This window comes from Spermophilus citellus, assembly GCF_964194105.1.
Source record: "Spermophilus citellus genome assembly, chromosome: 1".
Taxonomy (NCBI): Eukaryota; Metazoa; Chordata; class Mammalia; order Rodentia; family Sciuridae; genus Spermophilus; species Spermophilus citellus.
Window position 1 is genome coordinate 61328159 of NC_138182.1, and position 20799 is coordinate 61348957.

Here is a 20799-nt window from a genome sequence, read left to right on the forward strand (position 1 = left end):
CTTTGACAAATTTTTACTGCCAAATTAAATGGAGATGATTTTTTGCACTACTGTTATTACAAGAAATTATTATCATTCAGAAATAGAAATTTTCACAAAAATTTCAATACAGAAGAATAATTTTACCTTTATTTTATTTTCAATTCTCAGTTATTTAAATAATTTTTTCTATAATGTTTTATATTTAAAACAAAATAGTACACTTTATTTAAAATTTAGAAATACAGTTTAAAAAGGAAAAGAGAAAATAATCTACATATCAGGTAAACTCATGAATTCCTGATTAGTTTTATTATTTCCAATTCAGTATCTGTTATTCTATTGGATCATGATCAACATTGTCATTTGGGAATGCACACAAGATGAAGATGATTGACACTGAGATGCTGTCCAGCTTTGTCTCACAATAGACTTAATGTGTCCTCACTGTGTCTCTTTTGATATATTCTGGTATTCAGAAATACAAAAATCACTGACCATCCAGTCATCTAATTTTCTTATTACATTAAATATTATTTGTACTATACTGGTAATAATAGTAATAATGAATCAGGTCTAGCCAAGAACAGAAACCAATCTGCACTTTTGAAAAACTTAAAACAAAGAAATGGCTGCATTAGTGGTGGAAGAAGGTAAACATGTTGGTAAGAGATTGGATGACTTCACTTACCTCAAAAGCAAGAATGTTAGGTCTCAAAATTGGAGGCATATTAAAATACGATGCCTAAATTGTGACCTAGAAATTCTGATGGAGTTAGTCTGAGTGTGCTCCAAGAATTGGGATTTTACAATTTCAGGTGCCATCAATGTATTCAGACAGAGAGATAAGCACAATAGGAGGGAGTAATTTTTCACAGCTCAGAAGTTGTTCATTACAATTTCAAAGGGATTAAAATGAGAAAAATATGAAAGAATAAAATAGAATTTGATAACAGGAGCCTTATATGAATTAATTGATTACAGAATAACTTAAGTGTTTATGGGTAGGACAATGAAAAGAGGACAAGTTTTTCAAAAGTCGCATTTGAGAAGGCAATAGATATTTTAAAAGGAGGCAAGAATGACAGATTTCTAAAGGCTTTTTAGTTTAAAGAAAAAGAGCAACTGAATAGTGAAAATGCATCTTAATTGCAAAGAATTATCTCATTCTGAAGTAATAGATTTCATGTAGAAGTAACATAAGAGGAAAGTAAATACTAGAGTAATAGGGAAACTATAATGAGGCATATTTTTTGGATGGCTTTATACTAAATTGAGTTGTTCTGTCAACAACTGTCAAAGAACAGTTCAAAATGTGACAATTTGACTTCATCACCATGTATATTTTCTCAAAAAGAGAAAATGGCAATTCAAATACATATACTTTTAAATGCACTATGTATTTTTAAATGCATATTTCAATATCTAATTTGATATAAAGGGATTTAAAATATAATTATATCTTTTGTCTAGAAATAGTAAAAAAATGGCATAACAAAAGGGCAGTTGAGGATTAAATTCTATGAATCACACATTTATTTAATATATTTTAAAAATGTGAAAGCCCATTTCAGTAAGAAAAGTATAGACCATTTAACAATGATGTTATATCTTTAGAAAAAGATAGCAGTATGCTTATTTCTCATATAATATAAAATGTGGTGCTGATGAATAAAAGTAATATAAATATAGAAAAAGTGTAGTACCAGAAACTCAAGAAGACTACTTTTGTAATATGGGGCAGGGAAAAGCATTTTAACCCAGATGTTATCAGGAAAAAAAAATTAATATATATAATGAAATATTGCAATGTTTGAGGTAAAATGTACCATCAGATTTATCAAAGATGTCGCAGATCTTATGAAAATATTTAAAATAAAAATGTGTGTGAAATTTTAAATTAGGCAAGTTTTATAAAGGTTACACCATGATTGCGCAACTCAATTCAAAATAAGGCACCCAAAGAATATGAATAGAAAATTCCCAGAAACTGTAATAAAGGGAAATAAAATCAACTTGTACTCACCATAGCTCTCTTTTATTCATTGCCTGAAAGGTAGCCATAACATCAGGCCCTTTCAAATACTCCATTATTTTGCAAAATCTCAAAATTTCTTTTGCCATGTAAAATATCATCTTCAGTTGTTTCAGGGATTAGAACATGTGTTTCTGTGAGGATAGAATTATTATTCTGTTTACCACAGTGCTAGAATAAGGGAATTCTACCTACTTAATATGTAATATTGAGAAACTAAACAGATTTGAATAATCAGTCTCATTAGCAATGTAAACTTGGTGTTAAATCCTTGCTTTCCAAACTCTGGAGGGGACAGGTTCAGAGAGTTAAAGGTAGTTATGTTTTTTCCTATTGGAGTTCTTTGTATCACCTTCTTGAGTTATTCACATCCACAAATTATTTTCTTTTTTATCTCTGCCAATTTAATATTCAATGTTTTAATAAGAATAAATTCTCCCTGTTATTTGGATACATGATCTCACTGTTTCCTATTTGATATCATTGTGCATGTTAATCTAATGGTAACCTGGGATGTCTATTGATAGATGGGTCTTGTAAAGTTTATTTCTTTTCTTTTTTTTTAAATCTTGGTCTATTATGACATTTTTTTTCTTTCTTCATAAATATTAAAAAACTTTAATGTATATGTCTTTGATTCTTAATTCCTGTTAAATTCATTAATTCTTTCTAATTTGCAGACTGTGAATAAAATTTTTATCAATTATGATTAGTGACTTCATCTTCTTCATCTACTTCATCCCTTTATTTAAAAATATGCATCTATTGAGATTATTTCTCATATATTTAGCATATATCTTGTAGTAGATTACCTTGTCTTCATGTAGGATAACAGTGTTATGACTCTTGCATCATTTGTTCACCAAAATATTTACCTAATTAATTTTTTTTGTATTGTAATATTAATTACTATCCTGGTCTTCCTGACCCCAGGAAGAGAAAAAAAAATAAAACTTCATTGTCCCCAGTTGCTAAGGTGAATCAGTATATACAAACATCAGGTATTGAGGGTTAAGGAAGCTTCTTGAGGTTCCGAAGAGCTTGAAAGGGAACCTTCTACAGCACAAAAATAGAAACAGTTTGCCTCCATCCCTTGTTTCACTCAGATTGTCCCTGAGACCTAAGTGAGCCTGAGTCATTCAAGTAAGAAAAACTGCAACTACTGCAAATGACCTAAGTAACTCAGGTTTCAAGCAGGAATATCAACTAGAGCAAATAAAGGCAAACTCGAGGAAAAAAAAAAAAACTTGTAAAGTGCACGCATGTGCACACACACACAAACAACCGCAAAATAAAAATAATACTAATAAGTACTACTACTAATAATAAAAATACAATCCAATAGGCAGCGTTCTCAAGACCTCCTGCCTTCCTATATCAACCACTGGGTCAGGACACTGTGTACAACACATATCCAGTTATGTGTTGGCATCAACTTCTGCAAATACCAAGGTCTTTCATGTATTCAGCTTCCTGACCCCCCCCCCCCAAATCCTTTGCATAGTAATGAAAAAATGGATTGAAGGAGGAAATGGAGAAGAGTATCATCGAGTTACTTTGTTCACAGAGTCCCTTGTCTTATGCTGATCCTTGGAATCCGCATTCATGAAGTACTTACCACTTGTCAAGTTAAGGCAGGGTCCTGGTTAAAATTAACACTTCAGTGGTCAATGCAAAAAAGTCTGTTTATCAATTTGAACATGTATGCTTGGGAAAGATTAATAGTATCTACCTACAGGGCTGTTATAAATATTAAATACCTGTATGTGCATACAACAGTTTCTGGCAAATATTATGTAGTTATAAAGGTGTTTGCTGTTATTACTATTAAGATAGTTTATTCTCAAAAACAAGTATATGTAGTAATTGTTTTAGCACAACTTTTACTGTTCTAAATAGAAAACTTGGAGATAAGTATCTAATGAAAATTCAAGTAATAATTGGATGTGAAACCTTAAGTTTGAAATCACAATTTAAGTGCATGCTCATGAATGGAAGCTGGAAAGTGAGACCATGTTCATTTGCCATTTACTAATAGGATTTATTTGCAGATGTGGTCAAATTACCTATTGATGAAGGAATTAACATATTAAGCGTCAAGAAATTCGAGAAAATTTAATATATCTGTTAAAACTTTTAAAATATTGGATATTTAAGAAACAAAAAATAATTATTTCAGAGTTTTCCATTAGAAGAATTAAAGTTTTAGTCCCTCTTGGATCATCACATGAGAGACCTCCTACCTCTAAGTATTTGCATCATCCTGTATTGACTAACCCTCAGGTGAAGTTTTGACTCACTCTTCATAATAATACTTACAAAATTGATGGCCACTATTTTGGCTTTATCCCTGAATATTCAACCTAATCTATAAAACTTGTCTTTTTCAAAAAAGGTGAACAACTTAAGGCCACTGCACCAGAATTTCTCAAAATTAACTTATTTGAGGAAGAACAAAATTGGTTGTTTTCCATATCTTCTTTGATTTCAGAGTTTGAATTGTTCTAAGTGTGCCTGTTTGTTATTCTTAACCCATGTATTGTTCTTGATGAGAATTACAGATTGCACTGTGTCTATGGCCTATCCACTTAGTATTTAAGGATGAATTCTAAATTTAGAAAAAAAATCAGTTACTAATGCCACTTACATATGTAAATAGACATACAAAATGCACCCAAGCTTATATTAAAGAAAAAAATCTTAAGGAAATAGTTATATGCCTTTGGAAAACAATTTAGTTACATAATTTTATAAATGTATACCAACTAAAATAAAACTTGGTAGAGCCAGAGAGCAAAAATAATAGAAAAAAAAACTAAACAATTTTTTTAATCATGAAAATAAGTACATATAAAAGAAGTTACATCATAGATCCTGGGCAAATCCAATTTTTCCACTCATATATTTATTAAATGGTAATAATTTAATGTAAATAAATTTATTACTGAACACTATTAAAATGGAAAATTAATACAAATTTCATTGCAGATTTCCTCTACTATGTGAAAATAATTCTATGTAAAACAATAATGGTCAAATATTATTAAAAATGAATGAAATCTTATATAATATTGATTAATTAAGAGTTTATGTTCTTTGTTATTTTTAAATTGAGTGGGCTTTTTTCAAACATTTAAAAAGTTTTTTGTTTCTCTTCTACCATTCAGATTTAACTGAATACCTATTTCTAGAACTCCTCATCAGATATATTCACCATGATTAAGGTAATTGATTTATAAATTGAGAGTGAAAATTAATGAAATGGGAATATTAAGGGACTGACAAAAAGAACACCATCATTTCTCCATATTCAGTTTCTGCATCTGCAGTTTGAACCAACCATACCTTGAAAATATTTAGGAAAAAATAAACTGTATTGAGCATAAAACTTTTTTCTTATCATTATTTCTCCAAATAATACAATACAACATCTATTTACACAGAATTTACAATGTGTTACATATTATAAATAATTTGGAGATTATTTAAAGTACATGAGAAAATGTGCATAGGTTATGTGCAAGCACTGCTGTTTTAACTAAGAGGCTTGAGCATCCAAGGATTTAGGTACTCATGAAAGAGCCTGTAATCAGTTCCCCACAGATGCCAAAGGATGACTGCATGTACAAGGGAAGATATAATAGAAATCAGAAATGCTTTATGGCAGTAATAGAGAAAGAAATTTTATAAAACCTAGTCATTATAAAATATAATAAAATATATTTATGTCAATATCTTCCCAGAACCTTTCTCTCTCAGTTAACTGTGCACCTGTCACTGAAAGCCATGCTCATATCATTTTTTATTCTAAAATGTCTTGTCAGATGAATATAAAATGTCTCAAGATAATATAAAGTTATCCTAGATATCTCCTCAATTTCATGAGATTTAAATGGTACAAACAACTTGTTTTAGAAAAAGCCTAACATTAAAATTATATTTTTATTCCATTCATATCAATATTCTGGAAATATTTTCTAAGGTTTTGATTGTAAGAGTTGAATTGTTTTATTGTAATATTAAGGTTGTGGTATAGTAATAAAAATTAAAGCTTTGCTTTATTCCATTTTATATGTAAAATATATAAACTTTTAAAGGTATATTTTTCTCTATTACAGTACTATCATTCAGGGAAAGAATAGGCAAATACTTATTTATATGCTTTAAAGAAATGCTACACTGAGTAATAGTGTGAAGTAGTTTATATACAAAGATTGACCAGAAACCTCCTTAAAATAACACATATATCATTTTGATTCATATACAGTTTTACCATGCATTAACACTTTGCACAAACAAATAGTAGTTGAATTCAGATACACTTATAAAAATAAACTTAGACTCCCAGAAAGGCTATACCACACACAAAACCCATTTATGTTTCATTTCTCCTGTAAGTGCTGCATGTCTCCTCCATATCTTAGACTATTAGAGGGATTCCTTTACTCTCTTTCTTCCATTTAATTACAAAGTTGCTTTAGTGCTCATCAAAAGCTCTTATTTTAGTAGATTTTTAATGTGTTCAATCTTAGGTTTACTGAATACTTCTATATCTACTAGCAATTTATCACGTTTGTTAAGTATGCTCATATTTCTTGTAGGACAATTTTGTTTTTTGTTACTGTAATGGTTATTAAATCATATAGTTTTTGATTGTACTTTTCCAAAACCATTTTAGTCATTAGCCTTGATAATTTTAGACCCTAAATTTACACATTGCAAGTTATTCAGTAGTGCACATTGAGTTGTAGCAGAAATGTTTGTTAGCCATTACAGGGTACATAATGAGGAATAATTGTGACTCTACAGTCAACCCCGATAGACATTCTTTGTAAATATGAAAACCCCATTATATGGGCTGTATGAGCATTTCTATAGTAAATTTCTTATGGACCTTACCAAATAAGAATTATGGAATAATTAATTTTGATCTTTTTTTGTTTTACTAAAACGCAGAAGCAAATTCCATTAGTTAAAAGCTGTTTAAGTTTTATTTATTCATTCATTCAACAATTATTTATTGAATACAATTTTGGGCAAAAAAATAGTCTCAAAATATGAATATGGATATTGTATAAATTACACCACAGGGAGTTGCTCTCATTGAACTTGGGAAAAGGGAGGAGAAACAGACAATAAACAAGTAAAATAGTTTTACATAGTCTTTTCAAACTGATGTGACGCACACTATTAAAAATAAAAATTATGTAAGTAAACTAGGGGCAACTTTAATTTGAACAGTCAGGGAAGAAACTTCTGAGAATATGCTATTTGAACAGGGGATACAGTAATAATTTGAAGTATAAAGTATAAAAAAGGTGAGCAAAATTAAATTATATTTTAAGGTTTGATGAGATGGAACTTTGGATAGGAAGAATAGGACATAAAATTTCAAGATTAAAATTTGAATGTGATTAATTTTTTCTGGTGTCATTTAATTTTTTCTCATGTAATCAATTTTTTTCTTTGAATTTTAAGCTGCTTGGATTACCTTACAGATAAACTTCATTTCAATATTTAGTTTATCTGATTGATTTTACATGGGCTCATGCTTTGAATACAGAGGCTGTTCCCTGTGTTGACAAGTGCAGTGTGTGCCATCAGGATATCTAAGATTTCTCTTTTATACCAATAATATAATCTAATTGTCCAATTTCAGTTATAGTACTTTATATCTAGTATTCATAAAGTTTGCCAAAACAAAATTGGCTGTCATGGTCTTAAATACATTGACAAAACAAGAACTTACACAAATAATTGTAGTCTTTTCTTAAAATATACCTACAAGTATCTTCAACATGGTCCTACAATAGACAATGTTATGGTTACATATTAGGTGTCTTTCAAAAGCCCATGTGTGAAAACATTTTCAAAAGAAAGTTTAGAGGTGAAATGATTGGGTAGTGAGAAGTTCAATTGATCAGTGAATTAATCCACTGAGAGGGGACGGGGGTTCACTGGATGGTGACTGTAGGCAGGTATTGTGTGACTGGAAGAGGGAGGTCACTGAGGTTATGCTTTTTAGGTATATATTTTGTCTCTCCTTGCTTCCTGGTGGCCATGTTCTGAGCTACTTTCCTACACCACACTCTTCTACTTCACCTGGTCCCAGAGCAATTGAGCCAACTGTCTATGGACTGAGACCTGTAAAATTGTGCCAAATAAACTTTTTACCTCTAAAATTGTTCTTGTCAGGTCTTTTGGTCACAGTGGTGAAATAACTGACAAAACAAAAAAGGAGTTATTTTTTTAAAAAAAGAAAACATTCAAATTAAAGATCAATGCATGAGGACTTGGGTAAGTACCCTAAGACTGCAGGGGGATATTCACACGTCCTCAAATGCCATGGTGGATCATACCAAATAAGAAGTAGAGATTTACCAATAAAAGTATTTTTAATATGATAAAAATAATTCAACAATTTGTTCTGTAAGTTTGATAATTTTAACTAACAAAATTATCATAAGTACATAGGAAAGGATTTTATGCATTTGTTAATACATTAAGCAAATTACTTTGTTGATATATTACCATGTGTTTCATAATTAACATACATGAATTTTGTATATCAAGTCTTGAGTTTATAGCTATTTCTGTCTCTTTGGATTGCATTGGTCTCCACTGGTCAATTACCTTTACTTTGATTCAACCCTGAGGTACTCGGGAAAAAAAAAAAAAAGAAAGAAAGAAAGAAAGAAAGAAAAAAAGACTATTTTGAGTCTTTTATAACCAAATAGCTAAACTTCACATTTGAATCCTCTATACTGTCATCTTAGTTGTGGGAAAACTGTTTTTAAATTGAGCTTTAAAGACTATCTAATATATTTTAAAATATTACTTTTTTTTTTTTCAAGTGTCAGAGGAAAGGAAGTGGAACAAATTATCCAGTTAGCTAAAGATTTCAAGTTCATTTTAGGTTCAATCACTGAAGTCAATTGCATTTGGAATTTTTAGATGTAATTCTTTTGGCAAATTTCAGATCCCAGGTGGTATCAAATACAGTATTATAGATCCGAAGCTTTTTGTTATAGAAGACTTGCAGCATTAATAGGCTGACACTGTTTGGATAACCTCAATCATTCATAAGCCTTTTAAAATACCTTTTATCATTTCAGAATCTAATAAACTAACAGAATTCAATTTTCATGTTACTTGAGTCTTTGAATCTGTTACCAAAATTCTGACATCCATTAGCCATTGTCTGAATTAGGTGACTGCTGTGGTAAAGAATAAGCCATAACATACATTATCTCCTTGCAAATATAATATAAATAACAGCTGGAGATTTTCTTTTCCTTTTTCTCATCCTGATTGACATAAACTAGCAGCTGTAGTTTCTCATTTTGTGAATAAGATTTTGGGCAGGTTCCAGAAAAAGTGCACTTTGCTAAACATTTTCTTATACTGCAAAGAATTAGAAATCAACAGCTTATCTGAATTTCAACCATTTAATTTTTTTTTCATTATAATTAATTCAGTCATTTATTTTAATGTTTGTTTGTGATACTTCTGTATATCTCCTTATGCCTCACTTATCTTTAAGAAAAAGACTACACTAAAGTGGTTTCATACAAAAATGACTTTAGATATGCCACAATATAAGATTTTTTAAAAATCATAAAATACTTGGGAGATGTAGTAAAATTGAATTGAATGTTCTTTGGATAGAAAGACCTGGAAAAATTTACACAGCAAATTATTAATTTCTCATTTATTTTAGAGTAAAATTTTCTAAAATCCTTGATAATGATTAGAGCATATTTGCTTCTATCACTGTACACATACCTAAACCTTATATTTTAGCTAGAAACTTGAAAAAGTTGAGCATGATATACATAGATCACAGTATTAAAGATCTCTTCATCTACATGTTTATGTAAACAATGTGCAACACACTTAAAATGATCAAGTGTCCACTATTTTTAGAGGTAAAAAATTACATTAATTAAAATATAATTGTTCCTTCTAATTCTTTCACTCTCCTTCCTCTCTCTTTCTCTATTTCAATAATGCTCCTAACACAATGATCCATGCCTGTAGGGAGTGTCATACTGACTTAACTAAGAAACTTTAGACATAATCAAGCCACAAAAGACTTAGACTGTCATTCCAGCTTTTCACTGTAATTGATCCCTCTATACACAATTCAGCCTCAGCTAGAAAAGAAGCATGACATAAGCAAAAGCAAAACAAATCTATAAGGATTATCAACTCTGGGAATTAATATTTTATTTTGTTTTAACTGATTATTAGGGGTGAGGAAAAAAGCAGGAATTTTATTGTTAAATGTGCAATATCTAAAGAAAGAAACAAAATGTGCTATAGATTCCATATTGAAAGCCCCTCAAAGTACATGTGTTAAAGCTTTAGTCCTCCAGGTGGCATACCTGGGAGGTGCTGCAGAACTTCAAGAGATGAGGGCTTGTAGAAAATCCTTAGTCATATGTCACATAACTTTAATTAGTAATATATACTTTTCTTTCTCTAGTCTAACCAAACCAATGTATATCATTCCCTGAAAATTGTTTTATTACATTATCATTTGTCTATATTCTTTTTAGTATGTGCCTGCCACTCAAATGCCACTTAAAAATGTATCAATTATATAAAATATCTAATAGTTTTCCAGCAATATAGTATTAGTAACTACTATTTCTTTTTAAGGGTGTAACATATGCCTATGTTATAATAGGACTTAGCAATATTGAGGATTGTAAAATGTGCAGCTCCCCACTGTTATTACTTTTTTTCCAAAACCCAGAGTGAGCACACATTTTGCTTTGAGAAGCTAGCAGTCATTGTTCCCTTAACATTCAGAAGCACATTTAGCTTTATCACATACCATTTTTGGCAATAACACATGGTCTTTTGCCTTACCTAACTTTAGATAGCTTAAGTTAGTATTGCAACCTAATATTCAGACTTTGGTATTTTGACTAAAATGTGTGGTTGAAATTCTAACTTTGAAAAATTTTAGCTTGCCAAACTTCAATTATCTCCCACATTAATCATGTGTTAAATGAAGGTGATCATAGTATTTTTTTCATAGTGTTTTTGAAATAAATTAATAAGAGTCATGATTGTAAAAGATCAAGCACAAGGTGAAAAAATATCAGAAAACTTTTGTAAAGAAGCACATCAAAATCTCACAGAAAGAATTCAAGTTTTTACTATGTTTTTAGTCTTTGTTTTCTAAAAGAAAATTGTTGAAAAGAATGTAATAAATAAATATACAATCTAGCAGAATAGACAGGTGCATAAAGAGCTACCTGATATGCAAAATAAATGCTATATTTAAACTACTAAAAATATTGATGAAAATATAGAGGAGAAAGGTTAGAATCTTTCCAGAGAAGAGAAAGTTTAAAGAATTTCCCCTTAAAGGAAGTAATTTTATTTAAGATTTTTAATAATCACTTGTATTGTAGTAGTATGAAATTGAACAGTCACAGAGGCTCCTCTAGTCATAGAAAAAAGAAAGAGACCACATAGTTAATAGGATACATGAGATTACGGATGATCAAGCTCTCTAGAGGGATCTGAGTACAAGGTAAATAATTATGGTGGAAGAGGAGATTTAAATTCCAGCTTGCTCATATTTGATTGATGGACTAATAGGAATAGACTAATGGAATGTTATCAAGACATACACCACATTTTATAGAAACCCATTTCATTATGCTTTTATTTCACTTTTCACAATGTCTTGTTATTTTAAAATATAGTAAACTATTTTTTGATATTCACTGATGTGGTGCATAGTTTCTAATCATCAATGCTATTGCCTTTTGTTCCACATTATTCTTTTTTTTATGAAGGGCCATCTTTTGCATTTTTCCCAGAGGTTTAGCAGCATCTCTGGTCTGTACCTAAAAACACCAATAGCCCCTTTTACCTCAGTGTAGCCAAATTGTCCATGAGGGATACAGTAGTCCCCATTATAGAACTACTGTGCTTGAGAAACACCACTGGAATGAAATTATTCATGAAAATATGGCACCTAAAACACACACACACACACACACACACACACACACACACACACAGGTAGATACCTGGTTGAAGTAAATAAATATCTACACATGCATATGTGTGTGTATATATATATATATATATATATATATATATATATATATATATATATATATTAGAAACACTCAGGTGAGTTGAAGACTCTCTGATGTTTTTCTTCTCAAAAGATATTTTAACAGTAGATATTTTAAATGTTTTATTCTATATTTGAGCATGAAAATTCTGCTACCAATTTACTCAGAAAGTTTTATGCATGACATAGTTGGTGAAGGAATTTAGTTGTATGAGAAGATTCATAATCATACAATTAAACATTATGTTTAAAGTTTAAAATGAAGTATAAAGTCAAATAACTAAAATTCAGGTTTAAACTGAAGTTCAAAAGTAAGTTTTAGTAATACTTACATTATTTATACCTGGCCATTTCTCTAAAGGAGGGAGAAAATGCACATAGAACGATAAATAACTTAAAATGCAGAATGAAGCTGACTTAGAGAACACACAAGGAATTCAGTCTCCTGGGAAACCAGAAAACTGTTGGCACATCAGAGTGTTTTTTTTTCTGGAAAACTCCATATAACATGTGAATTATAGTAGTGAAAGCAGATTGCACTGTGGCTTGTCATATTGTTATATGTCATAAAACAAACTACAAGTAATACATGACATCTTAACAACAAAGTACTTCATAAAAGGCAAATTTTAAAAACAAACTTTGATTTCAGAGTAGAGAAAATATAAGTTTGCATTTAAGTTTATTATGATGTGTAATATTTTATAAAGTTAAATGAGAAAACAGAATATTCTTGAACAATTTGTTACATTTTTCTGTGTGTGTGTGTGTGTTGTGGCAGAACTTTTGGAACACATCAAACTGCTCTGTTTGTAAATAGCTCAGAATTTCAAGCAGGATTCTTAAATACATGTGTGTGTGTGTGTGTGTGTGTGTGTGTGTGTGTGTGTGTGTTTTGTTCAATCATTTATTACCCAGAATCTCATCCTGAAATTATTTTGTATAAAAAAGTCAGTTATTGCACTCATATAATGTTCTCTTGTTCATTTCAGCACTCATATCTCATATCTAGTTTGATTTTTTGATCTACCATTAATTCTCTGTTCTCAAGTGTTTGTTTGATAAAGTTTCCTGGTGCCCCAGGAGAGTGTAGTATAAAGTTAGATCATGAGATGTCTGAGTCTTTTATCAACGATGGTTGGAGGAGAGCTTATCATATTTCTCAGAAAAGGAAATTGATATTGCACTGCATATCAGTAACTTTTTCCCCCTCTATGGGATTGGCAAATGGCCAGTGAAACACTCAGTGTGGTTTTCTATTGATCATTCTGTGGCTTTCAGAACAGTAGACATTTCTGTCTCTGAAACAGTATGATTCTGTAAAGATAGTAAATCTCTTATGGTCTAATAAATATGAAGATGAGTTTTAGAAGTCAACACTGAAACAATAGGGTCATGGCTTTCAAATCTTAGAAAAAAAATCTATTACAGGTGAGGATTGATGTAAATAGCACACTTTATTCTTAATTATTTCATTTAATAAAAAGCACTCTATTACAGTTATTTACTTAATTTTTTTTTGTATTCTGGATTCTATATTAGTCAATAGCAACCAATTGGGGGTAGGTGGATATATCAGGCATGGTACTCTACTCTTTCTAATATTTGAATTTTTTTATTTTTGTGTTTGAACATTTCTTATTCATTGGTTGGGTTTTCCATCATCTGGTTATTATGTTATAAAAACTTACTAACCTTTCAAGAGCCACTTCCAACTCTCCTGAGGGTAAACTGTGATGAAAAATATGTTAGTGTGTTCAAGAACAAACAGTATTCAAAAATTAGTTTGTTCTAGATTTGAGAAAATATATATAAAAAAGAAAAATACATTTTATATAGAGTTGTAAACTGTAGTATCAAAAGAAAGTAATACCTGGTTCTTTGTACAAGTTTAATCACAGGAGCATTTTGTGCATAGTTGAGAGAAAAGCCAGTAAACATTAGGGTATCTCCAAGGAAGAAAAACACAGGTAAAAAAAAATTAGGATAAGACAAAAACATGAAAAACGCTTGTCATCATACAGCATTTCAGTAACAAGGATGTGAATGTTTATGTATAAGCCATGTGCAGAATTCTGCAGTAGAGATGGACTTGGTGATGGGATTTGAACATCTACTGACCTCCCAAAGAGGAAATGGTAGATACCTGGTTGAAGTAAATAAAGAAACAAGAAAGGATGTGTTTTGAACACAATTGTAAATGCAATAAAAAAAGTTTGGAGACTTTCAGAACCCACAGGAGCTTCTTCTTCTCCATTAGCTTGAGCAGGTATGATGAGATATCACATAGTTACGTTTCCACATGGCTGTATTAATTCCCCTAATTAGTTGTATTGCTATGTGGGGGAACTGTGGGAAGGGAAAAAAGGGAAATCACTCTTTTGGTGTCCTGTGTCAGTTTGTTTGTGGTAGAAGCTAGAAGTCTGTCAGAACTTGTAGAGGTGGATTTAGCTGGACCAGTGAGAAGAATGGAATGAAAGAAGAATCACAGGCTACAGGTGCTCTTTCTAGGCTGTCAGGACATATTCTTTGTTCTGGAGCACCACCTGTAAAGTCAGAATAAATCATTTAACTGATTAATAATAAAAGAAAAAGGTACCTATTGATTGCTTACAGACAATAAGCAATAGAATATGAAGATTTTTTAAGGTGAGGGGACCTATTAAACAGCAATAATTTTTCCTCTTAGGTAAGAACTAAAATTAGGGTAATCAAATGCAGATTTTGATTTCTGTTAATAGCCAAAAAAAAAAAGAAAAAAAACTTCTCATATAAAGTAAAGATGATCCTCTGAGATATTCTTTTATGTGCTTTTTAACACAAAATGGCCTTGGATAATGGGTGTTAAGACACAGTGGCAGGTGCTTTTCTTCTGTTTAGTGTCAATTCAGAAATATTTTCAGTTTTCTTATGAGAATGAATAAACAGCATTATAGCATGCAGCTAAGTAAGACTGGAGAGTTTCATTGAATGTAGTCTTGGAAAGAGATGTCATATTTTACCCCCTTATTTTAAAGATAAGGAATTTGAAACTCAATGGAATTATAATTATTGTGTTGATAAGAAAAACAAAAAAACAGGATATTGCCATCCCTTATACCTTACCTTTGCATGTACCTCTTCCTTTCTTCTCCCTTGCTAAAGAAAACCAGTCTATTCAAATCTTATTCTCTTCCAACTTCACCCTTAAAGTTGAATTTCTGTTCCTTAAGAAAATTAGGGTTGAAATACATTATTTTCCTAAGGCACATTGCAATAAGAACTTATTAAGAACTTTTATGTGTTTCAGTGAATTCTGAAGAACACTCATAAAAATAAAATAATATATGGTTTGAATTTTAATGTTGGAACTTTTAATTACATTAAGCAGATGTTCTACATTGATACTTTGTAACATTTATTCATATCATAATGTGAATATATGATTATAATAGCCCAAACTTAGCATAAAAACATTCTGCAGTTCGTTAAGTGGTTTGTAAATGAAAAGCTATGTTAGTGTGGACTAATATAGTGGTAGTTGGTAGTGATTAAAGCTCATATTCCACCACTGTCTCCATTGTAAACTTCTCAAAGCATTTTAAGAGCTCCTTTTCTCTGTCTAGACACATTTAAAGGTGTTCAATTGCTTCAAGGTCACTCTTAAACTTCTGCAGGATTTCAATGGAAATTATTTTGTGCATGACTATATGGATTATAGACTCTGCATTTATTTTTATTTGTCAACATTAAATTTCTTATCTCTTGTTAGATCATTGGAAGAACAAATGAAACCTTCATTCTTTTCTGTGTGAGCTGTTTCTATTTTTTTTTTCCTCCTCCATGCTACTTCCAGATCAGGGTAGCAGATTTGTTGCAATTATTTAGACTAGGATTTTGTTTTGTCTCAGGAAATATATAATAGGGGAAGGTTACAAATAATAAACATTTTATAAATTTCCATACTATTCAATAAACTGAAATGATATCTGAGTTTTTATACCTCCAATTTACAAAGTAATTAGTTGGATCCTTACATTTTTACCTCAAGCTCAATGCTTTGCATGTGCAAGTATACAAATCATTAAAAGGATGTTATGTTTTGGATATGAGGTGTCCCCCAAAAGCTCACGTCTGAGACAATGCAAGAAGGTTCACAGCAAAAATGATGGGATTGTGAAAGTCTTAACCCAATAGGTAAATCAATCCCTGATGGGATTAACTAAGTGGCAACTAGAGGCAGGTGGGGTGTGGCTGGAGGAAGTGGTTAATTGGGGGTGTGGTTATGGGGTATATATTTTGTACCTGGAGCTGGAGTCTCTCTCCTCTGCTTCCTGATGTGAGCTGCTTCCACTGCCACACTCTCCCTCCATGATGTTCAGCCTCACCTGGAGTCCCAAGGAATGGAGCCAGCCTTCCATGGATTAAGACCTCTGGAACTGTGAGCCTTCAAATAAACTTTTCCTCCTTAGAGTTGTTCTGGTCAGATCCTTTAGTCACAGCAGCATAAAAGCTGACTGAAACAAAGGATAACTTTCCAATACTTCTTCTCAGTATGATGATGATTGAACACAGCAATAGAAGAGGAACAGCTTTTCACAATGACTATATTTGAAACAAATTTATCAAAGCCTATTTTATATTGGAGTTTTATATTAGACACATTAGAAACTTCTACTTTTATCAGCACATTCTACATCAGAATTTTGAAATAGCACAAGATATTCAATTAGAAGATTTTACTTTTTTCTAATATTTTAATTACATATATAACATTAAAATATAGAATTTTGATAAAATTACAAAATTTCACTGAATTTATTTATAAAAGATCAACATGGAGATTCTATATTGTTAAATATTTTTATGTATTTTCCCATTTTGAAAAACCTTTAGATTATTCGTAATTTTTAAATATTTTTTTCAGTTACACATTGACACAGTATCTTTGTTTTTATTTATTTTTTATTGATTATTACGTGGTGCTGAGGATCGAACCCAGTGCCTCATCTGTAGGAGGCAAGGACTCTGCTACTGAACCACAACCCCAGCCCTACCTGGATTGCTCTTATTTTTGACAACTTACTTTTGAAAAATGAAATTCAAAATAAGATAAAATTCATTAAATATTATTTCTGTTATTGTAGAGTTGACCATATTATGGTAGAAAAAGGAAGCAGAGAATGGAAACTTACTATTATCAGAAATAAATGTAAGAGGCATATTTAATAGTAATCCCGAGTTGGCTAGCTATAATGTGTTTAAATAAATTTGGTGCTGATAATGATTATTTATATACCTCAAACTTCAGACAAAAATTACTTTAGTGGAATTTTTTTCCAACTGATAAAAATGCTATAAATTGTTTCCAAAAATGTATAGTTCTGGGATGATCTACATCAATTTCTTCTCCAAAAAATGTTAGGCACATCTTACAAAATTTTGTAAAGAGTTTCCTGAAAGAAATCAATGCTGAAATGAATCATTTGTAAATGTAAAATTATTTTCATACTGAACAAAAATTCTTTTTAAGTTTTCAAATCATATTTTATATATATTACAGATATTATGTATATCAGATGTCTATCATATACATTTGAAGCATAATTTCCAGGTAGATTCTAAAGGGTAATATAAAAAATACTTACCAAACAACTTAATGTACTTTAAAGAAAAATACTATGGATACATTGACAGGTAACACTACTGAATTTTAAGAGTATTTATCAATTTATAATACTTATAGTCAAGTTTTATGAATATTGCATGTATTTGGATACTGGCCATAATTCCCTAAAGAATGACACATTCTCTAAAGGCAGATGAATTCCACTGTAGGAGTTACTTAGTCTCTCTGGAGGTAGAAATAATCTGTAGTTCAAAAGCTTAAATGATCCAGCTGTTTAAAGAGCATGCCCAAAGTGCTCCAAAGGAGTCCTAGCTTTTATGAAATGGCTGGACTTCTCTGAAATAAAATATGGTGTTAGTCTGAGAACAGAGAAGCTGAAGTTTCTTTTAAAGATTCCCAAGCATGCTCCTCAAGAGGTTGAATTTTAAAGTAAGTGATGTATTCCTTCTCTACTCTCAGCATGACCTCAGAGACAGTCAGACTGCTTTAAAGTTTTAACTTTGTTAAAGAGACTTAGAAGTTTAAAATAGTCCAACAGGAGGCCTGGAAGTGGGAGGGCAAGTGGAATATTTTCAGGGTTGTACTAACTTTGAAGCAAAACATGAATGGTATTAATAGTGTAATAAAATCTAAAATATCAAAGTCACTGTGATCAGTAAAAAATTAGATAAACTTGAAAGGCTTTGATTATTAGGGCAAGTAGTGCATTTCGTTACAACCTTTTTGTTAGAATCCGAACACATCATCAGCCACAATAATTTACCAGTCAGCCACAGTAATTTACCAGTAGAACTTCAATAAATGCCATGCAGTTTTCACAAAGATATATATAATCATGGCCACTTAAGACACACCTTATATTTTCTGCAGAAATGAAATTAGGGTATGATGATAAATTTTATAATACTCATGTGTTATGGTTTTATGATCACATAAGATAATATCCACAAAGATAATATCACTTTCACAATTAGGTGTGTTTTGGAGTTGTCTTTAAACAACATTTCTGATTAATATGTCATTTTTCACTATTTGAAGTGTTTTATTCAGAGTTTAGTACTATGTAAATAGCCATCATAATGGATAGAAGTATTTGAGCTTAATAACACAAAAAGATATTTATCCCATTATAAAAAAAGAAATGTGGTTAATTAACTGAATATATTCCTTTGGTATTTATTTTAAAAATTTGTAAATTCTAGAACCCTGTCAGCATATCTAGGTGTCCAATTTGCAGCTACATCAACAAAACTAAGCCATAATTCTTATGCATGTCCTCTATTCTGATCTTAAATTTTGGTATCATGGTATCATGTGATTTTAATACATTTTCCTTGTATCTTTCCTGTGATTAAGTAAAATTAAATTTCTAAGTAAGTTTGTATAAAAAAATGTCAGGAGTTTTATTTATCTTCTTAGGTAAATGATCTAGAGGCTTTAAATGGTAACTCTTGGCCTCCCTGAATTCTTTTCAATAATTTTTTCTAGCCCTCAAAATTATTTTGAATTATGCATAATTATTTCTCAGGCATACATATACACACAATATTTACAATAAAAATATTTGTTTCAAATGTCACCCATTCCATTAAACACAGAACTAGTTATATAGCTTATAATACAATTTCAGATATGACTTCAGTAAATATCTCTTCATCCTTTGCTTCCTTTCATTTAACTATTGATTATAAATTAATTTTTAAGAGCTAATTATATATAATTTTCATTATTTATAGGGTAGCTTTGTTCTGTAAAGTCAGGTGAAAGCTAAATACCAAATACTTAATTCATTGTTGTTCTTTTTTTGTGTGTGTGGGGGGGGAGGCACTCGGCCACTGAGCCATATCCCCAGCTTTATTTTGTATTTTATTTGACAAAGTCTCAATGAGTTGCTAAGCACTTCACCATTGCTGAGGCTGGCTTTGAACTTACGATCCTCCTGCCTCAGCCTCCAGAGACGTTGGGATTATAGGCATGAGCCACCTTGCCTGGCTTGATCCTTATACTTAAGGATGAGCTTCCTGTGAGCCTCTGTTCACAGTATTGCCATCAGCCAATCAATACATAACATTGTATTATATGTGTTTCTGCTTACTCACTAAGTATATATTGTAGTTGAAGTTCTGTTGAAGTCACTGCCAACAGTGCTCTAACTCATGTTTGAAGGAGAATTATCTAACAGGTATTTTCTTGGTAAGGAATATTTCAACCTTCTTGCAAAATAAAAACCCTACAGAGCACTTCAACATTACTCCTAGAGGTCATGTTAAACAGTGAAATCAGCAAGGAAACCTCAAAATGCACCCAACATAGTACCAATAGTCCAAGAAAAGGATACTTGTCAACAGTATACAACTTAAATAAGAAAACAAAATACAACTGTCATCATTGACTTGAGATGGTAACATGTACATCCAGTATTGCAAAGTTTTTGCTAGTTTGAAGGTATGCATGCCCACGAATGATTTGGAAAATACCACAGGTGAAATTAGTGTTTAAAATAACTTTTAACAAGTAGTTGAATTTACACATACAAAAATCTTCATATAATGATGGTTTACTGTTTATGTTTGTTACATCCTAACTATTGCTGAGACAAAGTCAAATAAAACCTGATCTATTCCTATAAAGACCTTGAATTTTTTGGTACAATAAATGGGAAACCTTGAAAGTACATGTGTTTTTTAGCTTATTTTCTTCTTGTTTATTATCTTCATTCTTTCCACAGATATTTACTAATTATTGATTCTGTATGAATTATGTTTTTACCAAAGAAAAATTTGCAGTCCTTGACCACCACAAAGATCCTATTGAAGCATAAGGGCAAGCAAAAAATGTAGTAGTGCAATGTTCTGAATTGGAAAGTCCAGAATGCCATTGGAACACATTAAAGAGGCATCCAACATAGTTTGACAGATGAATAGTGTACTAAGAAGTATGCCTTAAAGCTGAAACTTCAAAGATGTGAATTTTAAAAATTACCAAGTCTAAATTGAGTGATGTGTGTCATCCTTTGAGAAGAAGAGGACAATAAAACACCATGTCCCTGAAATCCCATTTGGTGTTTCCAAG